The sequence below is a fragment of the Maylandia zebra genome, linkage group LG14 (genome assembly GCF_041146795.1).
Source record: "Maylandia zebra isolate NMK-2024a linkage group LG14, Mzebra_GT3a, whole genome shotgun sequence".
In the NCBI taxonomy this organism is placed as follows: domain Eukaryota; kingdom Metazoa; phylum Chordata; class Actinopteri; order Cichliformes; family Cichlidae; genus Maylandia; species Maylandia zebra.
In genome coordinates this window covers 12763700-12777173 of record NC_135180.1, presented here as the reverse complement: position 1 = coordinate 12777173, position 13474 = coordinate 12763700, and the positions used below count along the sequence as shown (strand labels likewise).

The 13474-nt window shown below is 42.3% G+C and overlaps 1 long non-coding RNA gene across 1 annotated transcript; it reads right to left on the bottom strand.

Annotated features, from left to right (window-relative positions):
- Positions 1 to 9598: 9598 nt before the first annotated feature.
- On the bottom strand, positions 9599 to 12242 carry LOC143422036 (uncharacterized). Its single transcript, XR_013101637.1, has 3 exons — positions 9946 to 12242; positions 9787 to 9863; positions 9599 to 9685 (listed from the first exon to the last, which is right to left on the bottom strand). It is a non-coding gene; the product is annotated as an uncharacterized LOC143422036 (long non-coding RNA).
- Positions 12243 to 13474: the final 1232 nt, after the last annotated feature.

The following is a 13474-nucleotide window of genomic DNA, read 5'->3' as shown; positions in this document are numbered from 1 at the left end:
ATACTCGCCCGTACACACAAACACAAACGGCCGAGGCCCTGGCATGTCTGAAAAGAACACTTTGATGGTGCGGCCCTCATTTGCCGTTTGAGTTGGCATTGAGTGAGTTCTCCCGTGGTCCCCTGGCCACGGCACACACACACACACACACACACACACACACACACACACACACACACACACACACACACAGAGCCATGAAGGCCTCATGGAGCCTGCAGGGAGTCAAACTGCTCTCACCTGTTGTCTCTGGCAGCCTAAGAGGAGACGATTAGCGCCCAGCACTGACAATATGCTCTTTGTTCCCCTCTTTCACTCCCTCTCCCTCTCATGCTCGCAGTCCGTTGCTTCTGCTCATTCCTCCCTCTAACCCGGCCTTCTGTCTTCCTGTGTTTCTCGCTCTCAGTATCGCTCTGTCCCTCTTTGTGTCCTTTTAACTCGCTTGCTATTTCCGTCTCCCTCCCTCATTCTCTCTTGCGCTCTCTGTGTCTCTATCCATCTCTAATGCCCTCGTGGCCATGAGAGCAGCATGTGGAAAACAGTCGAGCACTTTATCACAGATCATCGATGTAATCCCTCGCAAGTATGCTACGCGAGGTCGCTGAAGCAGTCGCAGTGACTGAAGCCGGAATGAACTCATTTGGCTGTGCAGTGATATCAACACATGAAGGTCAAATGTTTTAAACATTAGCTTGGATTAAACCTTAGGAAATACAGCACATGTTCCACCCCGAATGCATTAGCATGTATTAGAGAAGCCTGGCCTGGCATCCACGGGTAAAAGGGTGTAAGTGAGCTGTGCATGTGTCCCACACGCCAGCAAGAGCACACAAGTCACAAACAGCCAAATGTGATATTTCCACGAGCGGGGGGCACAGATGTGCAGCAGTATAAAGTGGGCTTTATAGCCAGAGGGGAAGATCTCACATCGAGTGACCCGAGCTAGCATTCCTCAGTATGCTGAAAACATAGTGGACAGCAGTGTAGTGGTAGGAGAGGTGCAAAGTCTGAGCTTGCTCGCTATCAGCTGTGCTAAAATAGGAAAACAACTTTCTCCCCCACTTTAAGCAAATACAAAACTATACCAAAGTTTAGTAAGAGCAAAAAAATGCAGGAAAAAACCTGGCATGTGCAATTCCTTTAATTTGCCAAATATAATATGTAAACATAATGATATCAGAAAAAAGAAAACAACAGAAATTGCTGCAGTCTTTACACAACGTGCTTCAGTCCATTTAGGTTTGAGGGCGTTCATTTGTGCACAGCTCTCTTAAGGTCCCAACATGGCATTTAGATCAGGGTGAGGTCTGACTGGGCCGTTGCAACAAATTGGTTCTCTTCTTTTCCAGTCATTCAGACTCATTGTGCTGTTTGGTTCATGGTCGATTCAATGACTGCAAGGAGCCTAAAACAGGTCCAAATCACCACCCCCTCACCGACGGGCTTTTCATGAGCTGTTAGTGCTGGTATGGTGTTTTCAATATGTGATGCCGTGCATTGTGGTCAAAACATCTCCACTTAGGTCTTGTGTTCATATCCAGCTATGCGAGTCTAAGTCATCCTGTCATGTTCTTTTTTGAGAGAAGAGCTTTGTAATGAAAACCTTTCTGAACAAGTCAGATTTGTTCAGTTGTTTTCTAATTATTATGTCATGAACTTTATCATTTAACATGCTAACTGAGGCCTGTAGAGTCTGAGATGAAGCTCTTTCTGTTTTTTTGCAGTTTCTCTGAGCATTGCAGGGTTTGATCTCGGGGTGAATTTACTGGGATGTCCACTGCTAGCTTTATTCCCAAACACAGCATAAAAAGAAAGTCAGGTGATACCAGCGGTAGCATGCAGAATCATGGGTAATCACGCAAATAATACTAAATTTTACTTAATGAAGAGATAATCTCTTCCATGTGTGGAGAGAGATGGTGTTTAGAGCTGGTAACATGAAATCCAGTCACAGTTCACAGGTGGTCTGCTGTTTGCATACGTGTCTTATCAGACGTGCTAAAAAAACGTTTCCGTTCACCTGACACAGTGCAAACAAGTCAAGCGTAGCGTGCACAGTGCAGACTACATGTAACTGAACAATAAGTTTACTGTGACCAGGGAGGAGAGGGTAAAACACACACTGGCAGATTTTAGCAGATAGTCTGAGATGTTATAAAGAGTTTTAAAAAGGAGTTTTCAACAGAAACACTTAAACTGAACTAGCTGGCCTCTTGTTTCTGTTCCTCTAAACCTGCAGTTTAGAGTCTTGGTTTGTTTTGGCAGATGAGAGCAGCTGGAGTAAAAACACTACCTGTCCATTTGTGGAGGCTTACATGTGATGCAGTGTCCTGGAAAAAGCTGTCTGAGTCTCTGCTTTGCATTTCCTCAGCACTGGTGTATAAATCATACAGTGTAGCACACGGATCCATTAAACGCAGAAAAGACCAATTATGTGTTATTCCCCACCGCTACCTGTAACTGTGATTAAAGCTTTAAATGTACTAACATCTCACTAAGTCTCTGAAATTCATTTTAAATTTTTCTGGACAGCAGACGGTCACTCTGTGTTTATACAATTAAAAAAATGAAGAATTACGTTTGAGGATTTGGTTTCCTGAAGTCTCTCTGTACTTTTCAAACAGGAAAGCTCTTGTGCAAGCTACCTGATGTCTGTAACTGATTGTGTTCATACTGTTTGTACCCTTCACTGCCCTGACAGACTGTACAAATTCTCTCATTGCTTGCTGTGACTTTTTGGACTAAACCCAAATGCCCATTTATAAAGTTTTTGAAACTTTTTAAATGGGTCAGCTAACTCCAACCTGTTTAAAAAGTTTCAAAAACCATAATTTACGACGTTAGATATACAAAAAAGAAAAGAAATTGCTAAAATCACATAAAAATTGAATATGTTGTTATGCGCTGTTATTCGGCCTGGTGTGGGGCTGTGGCTCAGAAGATAGAGTGCTTTATATTTTAAGGTAAATACCCTGCAACTATACAGAGAAAACCACAACAATTAAACGACCCCCTATGAGGGAGCACTTGGCGACGGTGGGAAGAAGTCCCTTTTTGCCTTCAAGAAGGAAATCTCTGGCAAAGCATGGCCCAGGGAGAGGCAGCCATCTGCTGTGACCGGTTGGGGGCGAGGGGATGATTATGATTGCATGCAAAGTGGTTGATAAATACAAACATTGGAAAGTTGGTGCTTCTGTAGTCTACATGTCCAAGTATCATTAGGAAAGATACTGAACCCTGTGTTACCCCGATGCATCTGTCGGGCTGCGTGTGTTACATAGGTTGCAAGAACTTCAACCAGAAAGATGGTTGTGTGAATGAGGGTTGTAGTAAGAAAGTACTTTGAGTGCTCAAATGGAGCAGGAAAGCACAATGTTAGTACCAGTCCATTCATGTGACCTGCAGTGCACAGTCAGCCACCTACAGCCACCTTCATGAGACAGACTTCATCCAGTATTATCCAGGCAGTAGCAGTTCTGGCCTGCCCAGTAATAAACTCAGGTAACTTCATTACTGTTAGCAACACAGCCATCGCTGTGCTTTAAGGCTGTGCTGACGGGCCATGACAGATTGAGTCCCCCCTATGGACTGGGGCCTCTCCGCTCCCTGACATGTTTTATTAGACTCCCTCTGGACCACATTGCCTAGCCTGACCTGGATCGCTCCACTACATGATTGGCTTAAAAGCCCTGGGTCAGGACTCTCTTAGTTCAGGGGAAACAGTTGAGGCATGTGCTGTAAAATCAGCAGGCCAGAACAATGACACCTGAGGAAGCTAAACTCTCCTGATGGTGAACGCGCACCATAACTCACACCTGCTTAACCTGGGAAGACACGAGGTGCTGATCCGAACGGGAGTGAACGCCTGAGCCAAGCTGAGAAGTTTCATTACCTTATATGCACTAACTAACTAAGCCTGTTATGGCCTCAGTATCTCATCGGCAGTGTGAAATATGTTGCATTCAGAATTTATGGCTGAGATTCACATGCAATATTCATGTTTTTTTTCTCCTGAACACACAAGGTTCTCCATCCAGCAGCTGTGATAGATGAAGCGTTCTTGTTAACGGGATTTATGAGGAGACGTAAGTGCAATCAATATTTCAGCCCATCGTGTAGCCGGTTGTGGAAAATAGACAGTTTTCTATGCTGGCTGGAGCTTTGTAAGATCAGGGCTCAGTAAAGTACATTATTGAATGTTTACAGGCTAAGCTCTGCTTGATGAATGACCTGCACAGTGGCAGCTCTCCTAAAATCAAATAGGTACACTGGCGTATTTGTACAAAACAAACACGATGAAGAGGACAGAGTATATATACACATGTACCTGCATGCTTGTAGGAGATGTTGTTTAACTGGCACAAATGTATCTATAAATTATTTATTGCCTATTCCCTATTTATGATCCTATTTGTTTCAGTTGGATCAAAAAGCTGGAAAATGGAACTGATCTGGAACCATTCTGATAACTCTTTAAATCCCAGTATTGTAGCACGGGAAACTGACTGCAGATCTGACATTAATGAGCCAATAAGTTCTGCCGTATTTCACGAGAAGCCACATTCATCAATCACAACCGGACTGCCTGTGCACATAGTCAACAGACCGATCGGGTACCTGCTTATCACAACCTTCACAAAACTCTCATTGGTACCATTTGTTTGGTTATTCACACTTAGCCTGGCATAGTGGTAACCATGGATGGAGGAGACTCAGGCCACCTGGATGTGCATCTTGCCCGCCCAATCAAAAGAATGTCATATTTAGTGAAGAGGGGAACCCAGATTAAACAAAAACTAACAAGGGTAACTAAAAAACATCAACTAACAGAAACCTAGACTAAGGAAAAGCGCTAGCAACCAGGAGCACTGGGGAAGGTGAACAGACACTGTGACAAAGGCAAAGGGGAAGACAGCAACTATATGCACACAAAAGGGTGATTCGGGGAGGAGAGACAGCTGGAGACAGAGAAAAAGACACAGGTGAACCAAATCACAGCGACGAGACCAACGACGTAAAACTAAAAGCAAAGAATCGGGACTGCAAACTCAGAAAACAGGAAGTGATCATTAAATCAGGAAGACAAAGACATGAATTAATTTAATACGAGAGACTTGAAAGAGGAGGGAGGAACACTAGGGAGGAATTTAGAACAGAGTAAATACACAAAGATAATGAATATAAGAAATAACATAAACATAACACAACACCGGGATCTAGAAAGTCTCCATAAAACTGGGTCAACTGGCCGATGACCATGACAAAGAATACATTTCTTTACCCAAAGGAAAAATATCAGAAGAAATACTGGAACGATTCCTAACATCTGATTAGATGGAAAACCTAGAGATTACCGCCAATATCGCCCACTGCCCTTCCCCTCTTAAAGAGCTCAATGATGAAGTAAAACTCTCATATTCTCCACAGGGATTTTGATAATGAGTCATAATCAAGTTAAAACCATAGAAAGTAGACCTACTACGAGCTACAACCTGGTGAAATGATGGCAGCTGCTCCTGTTGGAGCTCCAAGTCAGTATGATACCAACCTTGTATTGTTTTATACTTTATTATACTATAAATTATATATGTTGACAATTCACAAGACCCATTTACAAATCATAGTCTTTAAGTTATAAGGTTTTTTGTCCATTTTTGACCAATAAATTACAGAGTTCACCTTAAAGACCTCGATGGACGTAAGCTAAATTTTAACAGATTTATAACGACCACACTCTCCACTTTACAAAGTTTCCACAGAATTCATTCGAGACTTTTTGAGCTATCGTGTTTACAAGCAGAAGGACATGCACACAAACGCTACCAAAAACATAACCTCCTCGGCGGAGGTCACGTCTATCCTCAATCATAAACCCTTTTTTCCAGTTTCTTTTATTTTTGTTAAACCAAATCAAATATTTTTTAGGATCAGGACTCATCCTGCAGCTGGTTCAAAGCTTAAAACTCTTTTTATACCGATGGTTCAGAACACACGCATATAACGTGTTCTGAACCATCAGTGGATAAAATGAATAGGAAATTCACGGTCACTGCCGAGCTCTGTTGCTGTGTTCAAAGACACTTCCACTGAACGGGATGATGTTTAATGGCTCACAAACTGTCCGACCACTAATGAAACACTACACACTCAGACACGCATAAACTCTGTATGGAATAAATCTGGTGTTTTATGGTATCAAAGCGGAAACAAAATGCCAAGTTTCTGGTCTTAAAATGGCAACTTTCAGGTGACTAATCCACTTCCTGACCTCTGGATTGTGGCTACAGCTACTGCTCAAGTTGTCCAAATATTATTTCTACAAGACCACCCGAGTATAGCAGGCTAACAGTAGCCTTAGCTGGGTTTAAATATATATTTAGCTATGAGGCTAACCTCCCTTATGACCCAAGCTAATATGAGCAATCATACAAACTATTTCTGTGCAGTTTGTCAGTAAAGGTGCATGTTAAATGTACAGTTTCTGTATTTACCTTAAGGACAAAAGAAACGTTAATGTGTGATCAATTCACTCTCAGAAATTGAGAAAGATGTCAGAAAGATTTCATACTGTGGGAAGTCTTAAAAAAACAAATTCAAGTATAATAATTTAGTGGAATTCAAAGGTTGTATGAATAGTAAGAACTTTAATGCAGGTTTGTTTGTAGTACTGCAACTACGATGCACCGGTGCAGAGAAGCTGTGGCGTTCATGGTCAGTGTTAGCTGGTTGATGTCAGCTACCATTTAAATTTTAGCTAATGATGCTGAATAGAGTCACGCACTGGATGCTAGCTTTATAATGTCTAAGGGTTGCTGCTTATATCTTGTTACTATTCCTGAGGGATTGTTTCCCCCCACGCTGCACCACTACAACCAATCTTAGAGTTGCCCCATGAATGAAGTTAAAACATCCCATTCTAACCCCTGAGTATACACCAGTATAACCACAGTATCTACCTATCTACAATGTAGGCAACAGCTAATAATGCTTTGTTTTTCTCTGCTGATGTTCTAGCAAACCGATGTACAAGCTGAAGACTTTCGTTATAATTATAATTTAAATAAAGATTGTATTCCATTCAAATCTTTTAATGCCATTGACTATTGCATTTCCGTCTTTGTCACTGTACATCTGACAAGGTATCTCAAAGAGCCTTTTTTTACTCTCATACTTTTTAAAATTCATTTCAGAGTCTGTATGTTTTTTTAATTTTACTTTTAATTAAGTAAAGAATTAATACTTCAACTTTTACCAAGGTACTTTTAACACAAGTATCAGTACTTCTGCTTAAGTTATGAATGTGTGTACTTAGCAGTGTTTTAGCATTCTAACATTTACTAAGCAGTGACTTACTGTAAACCTAAATATAATATAAATAAATATAATACAGTCGCACAGCCAACACCAGCAGCAGGAGATTTATTTAAGCATACATAAACAAAAACAAGCAAAAAAAGCCTTATATCAAATGTTTGTTCATTCTTTATGGATGACAAGGCCTTTGTAACTATCAAGTGATCACATGGGCAAAAAATAAAACTTTAGTAACTTAATATGCTGTTCAGACAGTCATGTATCTATTTGTTTAGAGAGATTTGTCTCTATCAAAAAGACAACATAAGATTACAGACGAGTTGCAGTGGAAACACTAAAAGCCTTGTCTGCTTTTCTTCCTGCTATTTTTTGCTAATCGTATCTCTCACTCCCCCACACGTCAGATCCATTCAAGGTTTTTCTTTCATGCCCGCTCCAGTGAGGCGGCTGTTATGAGTCAGAATTACCAGGTCGAAACTTCAGTGTTTGAAATCTTTATTATCTCTGAGATCGGTTTTCTAGTCTACAGTTTGGCATAGAGGCACTTTATCTCACATCGTCCTCACCGGATCAAGTCTCCTAATCTCACAGCAAGTCTCCGCTTTAGATGTGGGCGTGGGGTCACGGGGTGAAAAGGTACGATCCTGAGCCAGTTTGTGAGTTTTTAATATACAAACATCAACAGTCCAGAGAAAATAAATGCATGAATGAAGATTTTCTGTAGTTATCTGGTTGGAAATCTAGTTTATCATCCAACTGTGACTGTCAGTAGTTCCCTTTGAACCACGCAAGAGTAATTATAACCATTTGATGCGGACTTTTTAGCCATTCCACAAAAATACAAACTTTCTGACTGGAACGGGTCAAAATGGAAAGGACATGGTCAAATGTAAACTTAATGTGTTGTTTTTCCAGATTTCTGGAGGCTTGAATTTTGAGAGACGGGGGTAAGGTGAGACAGGATTAAAATATTAAATAGGCTTTTGGGCTCATTACAAAAGAAACAGGGTTTTTATACGTCCTCTTCAGCAAACCAGAGTAAGCTGTGTCCGTTGGCTGCCGGTGAATGCGCGCTCTATGTCCTGACAGACAGAAGAATGAGCTGCTTTATTACCTCTGCGCAGGGCTGCCAATCATCATACGGCGGGTATCCCCTCACACTAGTGCAAAAACAAATGGAGTATAATGTATTAAAATATATATTTCCATTTGAACAGATATTCAGTGTTTTACTAATATAATGACCTTTACTGCATACAGTGATCCTGCAATGGATACAAAAGCCCCAAACACAGGCGGGATTTCTTAATCTTGACCTTACAGCGCACCGCCCTCATTTTATCTCGCATCAAATCACGTCTCTTTCACTTTTTCAGTGAGAATTCAGCCGTTTCCACACTACGCCGACTCCTGGAGTCACGCTCCCTGCTTCATCCTGCTGATCCCGCTCTGTCAGAAGAAACGCACTGCGATGGAGAAAGCTCGTATCTGATGGTTTTAGTTGCTGCCTTCCTTGATTTTCATTGTTGATGAGCATCAAATTTTAAATGTATGTACGCAACAAAACAGATCATGAGAGCCAACCAAAATGACCCTGTCATTATCTCTGTGGCCTTATCAGCGGATGGAGTTGCTAAGGTGACTCTAAGATGGATCTGTTAGCGTTCAAGCTCTCTGCTTTGTTAGGATTTCATTCATAGTACTTTTTAAGTACTGGCTTAAGACTATGGTGTCCATCCGGATGCTCACTGAATACTGAGGGCTCAATAAGCAACATACCATTAACCAATACTTCACTGTATTTAGACAATGGTGAGTGATCAGAGACAGCAGGGTCATGCAGGGTGAATGACTGAATGACATATAGAACTTGCTTATTGTTAAATTATTAATGTAACCGAGGACAAGGGATGAGTAAACGGGGCAAAGAAATAATTGATCATTTATTTATTACATGAGTTAAACATACAAATTCCCAGTCGTTTCCAGACAGGACTTACAACACATCCTGCTGATATCCCAGCTGCACATGAGACTTACCACACAAACTGTGCGAAATAACACTACAACCCGTCACACCCCGCTTAGTGACACTGCAATCGTGGCACACACTGCAAACAATTCGGGTCTCAGCGCAGCTGGGAATCAGTGCTATGTATGGCCTGTGATCTAAGAGATAAAGGGAAGTGGCACAAACAATTAAAATAAAAAAAAAACAAAAGAGAGGTTAGTCCGCCCTTACAAAACTTACTCTCAATCAATAACCGCCTCTACGGCTGGATGGACTAACCAAAACAAAATTACAAATCAATCAAAAGAACAAAAAAAAAAAAAAAAAAAAAAAAAAAAAAGGACAGCAGAGACAGCACAGCTGAAAAACAAACAACATTATCAATTAAAATATTACCCAATAAAATAGCAATTTTATAAAACCATTCAAAATCATGAAACTAAAACAAACACTCAATATACCTGCAATATTGATCAGTTTCCCTGCGCGCAGTCGATCTAGGGCTTGATCAATTCTTCTATTAAAATTCGTGGTCACACTAAAAAAGTCCAATGACACATTAAAAAATAGGCACATGCAATAGCAAAAGATCCAAACAAAAAATGGCAAAAGTCTCTTACCGACAGTATACCCACTCGCACCTGAGTGAATTAATTGCCTCTGGTTTTTTCCACAGAAGAGCGCTGACTTCACCCCACACACCCACTACCTTTTCACAGCTCTTCAGCCAATCACCTGGCAGAGAGCAACAAACTGCCAGGTGACACTTGTTACAACCCTCCCCTTCAAAGGGCATCGGCGACCCGACGATGAGCTGAAAAGAGAGCACACTTAAAATTTTGCTCATTTTATAATGGATTGTGGCAATTTAAATGGGTTTGAGTGCTGTCCAGCAGTCTTCCTCATTGACCTACGAGACCCTTGCGTCAAGCTGGCAACATCTTCCTCCCCAGGTTCTAGGTCCCCAGAACAATCCAAATGGGGCACCCCCACATGTGTGGGACTCAACGTCCCTTCCTCCAACACTGCAGAATCGCCTCCATCTCCCTGTTCTGTAAACATCTGTTCCACTTCATCAACCATACTGTTATTTGTGGCCAACATTCCGGTTAGATCATCCTGTTTTGACATTTGTAGGCCACTATCTTGGTCTCCATCCAATTCCCTGATTGGAATGTTTCTCAACTCAGTTCGATGTACTTGTCGAAGTGGACCAGTGTGCCCAGCAGGAGCGACTGAATATACTACGCCATGACCAGGAGGAGGTCGCACTACTTGAAAGGGCGTGGGATCCCAAAAATCTTGAATCTTATTGCGACCTCTTACAGAGTGGTTTCTCATATACACCAAATCGCCCTGCTCCAAATCAGGACTAGCACATTTAGAGGAATTCAAATCTCTCTGAACCCTTCTCCTTTCTAACCGTTGCTGCACAACATCATATGCAGCAGCCAAGGACTTTTGGTGTTCCTGTACCCACTCTTCAAGAGTGACGTCCTCATCAACTTCACTGCCAGCACCCAACCAAAAATCCACTGGCAACCGTGGCTCTCGCCCGAACATCAAATAATATGGAGTCATACCAGTTGACTGATGTACTGTGGTGTTATACGCATATGTGACTTGGGAGAGATGCCGCGGCCACCGGCGCTTTTGTTCAGGAGGTAGGGCACGCAGCAAGTCATGAAGTGTACGATTAAATCGTTCACATTGACCATTACCTTGTGGATGATAGGGTGTCGTCCGACTCTTCTCTATCTTATAAATTTTACACAGCTGTTGCACCAAAGCGCTTTCAAAATTTCGCCCCTGATCAGAATGTATACGGCTTGGAGGCCCAAATAAATGAAACCAATGCTTCACTAAAGCCTCTGCCACTGTACTGGCTCGCTGATCTTTTGTAGGGACAGTCTGAGTATATTTAGAAAAGATGTCAGTCATTACCAAAATATTCTCTTTACCATCAGTTGAGGGTTCAAGTACTGTAAAATCAATTGCCAAAATTTCATGAGGCCGAGATGCAGAAATACTACCCATAAAGGTTTTAATCTTTGGCACAACAGCCTTAGAAAGAACACACCTTTCACAATCTCTGCACCATCTCTCAATATCTGCATACATGTGCGGCCAATAATATCGCGAGCGCACCAACTGCAGTGTACGCTCAACCCCTTGATGGCCATGCTCATCGTGGAGTAAACGAAGGACGCGGCCCTGTAAACACTGTGGCAGCACCAGCTGGTCAACCTCCCCCACTCCATCAGGAGTATGAGTGCAGCGATACAACACAGACTCCCTTTGTTTCATCCGCCCCCATTGACGGACCAATTCCCTCGAACCCTTACCAAGACCATCTCTTTCCTTTGAATCTGGCAACCTGGCCACCTCCCAATACTTTAAGAAGGGACCAATCACAGGGTCTTGTTTCTGTAACGTACAGAGATCAGAGAAAGAACAACCAGGTAAAACACTTATCTCTGCCTGAACACTGGGAATCATCTCACACTGCACTCCAATATCATTAGATAATGGACCATCCAATTCCATTACAGTTCCATGTAGGCGGGACAATGCGTCTGCATTAGCATTCTGAGCCCCAGGCCGATATTTTATGGTCAAATCAAAAGCGGCCAGCTCTGATGCCCACCTCTGTTCTGTGGCACCTAGCTTTGCCGTGGACAGATGGCTTAGTGGGTTATTATCTGTAAATACAGTGCAACGATGACCCAAAAGATACTCCCTAAACTTTTCAGTGACGGCCCACTTGAGAGCTACAAGCTCAAGCTTCATGGAACTATAATTTCTCATATTCCTCTCTGTAGGCTTTAAGCTCCGACTGGCAAAAGCTATTGGCCGCAATTTACCCTCATACTCCTGGGAAAGCACTGCCCCTAGACCCCCATAGCTTGCATCTACTTCCAATGTAAATGGATTCTGAAAATCAGCAAAAGCAAGCACTGGTGCAGAAACCAGAGCAGCCTTGAGCTGATGAAAACTTTGTTCACACTCCAAATCCCAAGAATCCAATAACGGTTTTGGGGGGGTCCTACCTTTTCTACCTGGAGGGAGGAGTGCAGAGACCAATCTATGCAAGGGAGCAGCCATGCGTGAAAAACCAGCTATGAATCTCCTATAATAACTAGCAAATCCTAAAAAGGAACGCAGTTCTGCTAGATTGCTGGGCGTTTTCCAATCCCGCACTGCAGCTATTTTATCTGGATCAGTAGAAACTCCTTCGGCAGACACCACATGCCCCAAATATTTCACTTGCCTCTGGAAAAACTGGCACTTGGAGAGTTTCACTTTAAGCCCCTCTTTATCCAGACGAGAGAAGATTTCTTCCAACCGCTCCAAATGCTGTTGCACGGAGGATGAAAAAACAATCACATCATCCAAATACAAAAGCACCGACTGATGTCTGCAATCTCCAAACAAACGCTCCATCAGGCGCTGAAATGTACTGGGTGCATTACACAAACCAAACGGCATGCGGTTGAACTCAAACAAACCAAATGGGGTACAAAATGCAGTTTTAATCTTATCCTTCTCAGCCATTTCCACCTGATTATAACCACTAGCCAGGTCCAAAGTGGAAAACCACTGAGCACCAGTCAAAGCATCCAAGGATTCTTCAATCCTTGGCAGAGGAAATGCATCCTTTCTGGTCTTGGCGTTTAACTGTCTATAATCGACACACATGCGTAGACTTCCATCCTTCTTTTGAACAAGAACTATTGGGGATGAGTACGGACTACTACTTTCTCTGATGATGCGAGCTTGCAGCAGCTGTTTGATATGATCCCTTGCCAGTTCATACTGAGACGGAGGGATTCGCCTGTATGGTTGTCGCACTGGTGTTTCATCTATCAAAGGAATTTCATGAGTGATCAATTTACTACAACCAAGATCCAACTCATTCTTGGCAAACACGCCGCTATACTTCTGCAATAAAACTTTTGCTTGCCGTTTCTCGCTCTCCTCAAGACTGACACATTAAAAAATAGGCACATGCAATAGCAAAAGATCCAAACAAAAAATGGCAAAAGTCTCTTACCGACAGTATACCCACTCGCACCTGAGTGAATTAATTGCCTCTGGTTTTTTCCACAGAAGAGCGCTGACTTCACCCCACACACCCACTACCTTTTC